Raw genomic sequence first — 2,662 nt, 5'->3', positions numbered from 1 at the left:
ATAGCTTGAGGTAGAAGCTCGTCTGGGGAGGTAGGCTTGTCCCTGGGTCCTCTGGTCAAACTTTTGGGGTTCATGATGGCTCCCAGGCAACACTTGGACTTGCAAGCAAGATCCTGGAAAAGGAAAGACAGGTGGTGAGGTGGGCTACTTGGCCCCTCAGACAGGTTTTGAAGGCCATCCTCTTCCAGGGCCAACTCTCCTGGCCACCTCCTTCCACTCTGGCTGCTCCAGCAACCTGCCACCCCCTCTCCACCCCTGTGGCACTTCCTCCTTAGGGTCCACCAGGCTTTCTCCCCACCTAGACCTCCTTTCCTCTACTGGCTGGACCCCAGTGGATGTGACCTGGCATTGCTCCCTTCAGCCCAGGCTCAGTCTCTGACCCTATCCCCAGCCAGCCCCAGACCTAGAGCAACATCAACATCGATCCCTGGGAAAATCTCAACCACTTTCTCATTTAAAGAAGCTGATGTGGCTCCTGGAAACACACTATAGGTGTTCAGTCAAGATTCAAAGATTCATAGAGGATGGCACAGAAAAAGTACTAGAAGGAAGTACACCCAAATGTTAACTGTGGTAATTTCTGGAAGGTGTGGGAAATCATTCTGCTTTCATGATCTAGAAATTTTCAATTCTTTCCCACCTAGATGCATTCAGTAGAATGCATTCTAAAGTTAGAATGAGAAATTTAGAAGCTAGGAAGAAGGATCCCTAAAGGTCACTTAGTCCAACTACTCACTGGATGCTTGAACCCCTCTCCAATCTCCCTATCAAATAGCACTTGAATCCTTCTAGTAACAGGGAGCTCACTATCTATCGATGTAGTTCAGTTCAGCTTTGGGCAGGTCTGTCAGAAAATTCACTGATACTAGGCTGAAATCTGTGTTTCTCTAGGAAAGATTTGTTCCTGTAACTGTTTATCTCACTTATGCATTATCTATGAGGAGGGTTCTTAGGGAATTGGTATAATTTACTCCTACTGTTATTTATGAGGAACACAAGTCTCTGTTCCCAGCACACTTTGCCCAAACTGATGACTGTTTGCTTTGTCCAAGGGGACATCTGTTTGATCCGCTAAGGGCCCTGATGGATTCACTGCCTTGGGACAAAGGTGGTTCTCCCTGAAGCGGCAGACAGCTCACCCCTTTGGCTTTGTGGTGAAGTGTATCTTGGAAAGTCACCCCACTGCCCCAGTTTTTGATCCTCACGTGCCGTGGGCAGGTCGATGGGGGTGCACCCAGCTTGACCAGGGATTCTGGAGACTTCTAAGAGGGAAAAAAACAAAGATTTCCAAATGCCTTCAGCCCTAGGACCCCAAAGGTCTCCCCCAATCCCCTGGGCCCTGTTTTGGCTTTGGGTAGGGTAGGAAGTTGAGGTGGGTACATAAGTCAGGGTGCTGGTTCATGTCCCTCCTCCCTTCCCAGAAACCTGGCCTCCTGGGCCAGTGCCTGCTGAGAGCTTCAGGTGCTTGGGCCACAGGCCAGGCTTCTCTCCTCAACCAAGACCTGGCCAAATGCTCCCTCAGAGGAATTGCAAGAGGAGGGACCAAGGTCAGATGCAAGGGAGACTACTGTCACAGTCAATACTGCTGAGAACAGAAATCAGGAAAAGGAATAATGTGCCAAAAGAGGCATTGAGGAATATAAAAACTATCTTTGCTCCCACATCCCAACTATTTCTCTGCCCACCTCTCTGGAATGCTGAGGTCGAAAGCACTTAGGGAAGAAGGAACCAGTAGGATAGAGGCTGGGGACTAGGATCAAAATCTCAGCTGCTGAGTCCAGGATTATTTTGGAGTGTCCTACCCCTGTCCCCATGAATGGTCTCCTCTCACCCACACCAGCCAACCCACACAGACATCAGATGCCAGTGCACCTTGGGGGACACTGATCTTGATCACCATGGGTCATCCAGCTCTCTCAAAGCCCTTCCTTGCCCCAGTCTGTGCCCACTGGGTCTCCACTCACTGCCCAGACCCCAGCCTCCACCAGGCTGCTCAGCCTGCATCTGCCTGGGCAAGGGAGGAAGGGGCCTCCCACAACCGTTGGACTCACTGACCTTTACTGTCCCCAGGAAGGGCTGGGGGTCCTCATTCTGGTGCTTGCCGAGGCTGTGGCGCTTGGTGTCATCCTGCGTCACTGGACTGTGAAAGGAAACAGCTATCATGAGATGGAGTATCTGAGGGCAGAGAAGTATCTTGGAATAACCCTTCCGCCAGCCTGTCATTTGGTGGATGGGAGGACTGAGGTCCAGAGGGTAGGAGTGAATTGCTCATGGTTCCCAATCAAGGAGGACGTGTGTATGTTGCAGGGGAGGCAGTCAGTCAGACCCAATCTCCTCACCATCACCTTCCTCCCTCCTCCTCTCCTGCTTTTGCTTTTCCTCTCCAAAGCCAGAAAGGCATGAAAGGAGCTGAAGCAAAGCCAGTGGCCCAAAGGAAACTATGACAGAAGCTCTGGAAAGATGCCCCTCTCAAAAGCCAAGTACAAACATGGGTAGGCAAAGAACAGGTCTTCCCAGGTCAGTAGCACTGCCCACCAACTGCTCATCTGGGGGGACTTAAGCTTTTTTATTTAAAGTATTTGATTTGTCTTGGCTTATTTATTTATTCTAAATTCTTATTACGGAAAATGTTAAACATACACAAGCAGAGATAATAAAGTAA

The 2,662-nt window shown here is 50.0% G+C and overlaps 1 protein-coding gene across 1 annotated transcript in view; it reads right to left on the bottom strand.

Moving 5' to 3' along the window:
- Positions 1–2,662, bottom strand: part of NOS2 (nitric oxide synthase 2) — a 44,454-nt gene that overhangs the window by 30,671 nt on the left and 11,121 nt on the right. The gene's annotated exons all lie outside the window — the stretch shown is intronic.

The sequence above is a fragment of the Pteropus vampyrus genome, unplaced genomic scaffold (assembly GCF_000151845.1).
Source record: "Pteropus vampyrus isolate Shadow unplaced genomic scaffold, Pvam_2.0 Scaffold50, whole genome shotgun sequence".
NCBI classification, from domain to species: Eukaryota; Metazoa; Chordata; class Mammalia; order Chiroptera; family Pteropodidae; genus Pteropus; species Pteropus vampyrus.
The sequence above is the reverse complement of the archived record's forward strand: the minus strand, read 5'-3'. Positions and strand labels throughout refer to the sequence as shown.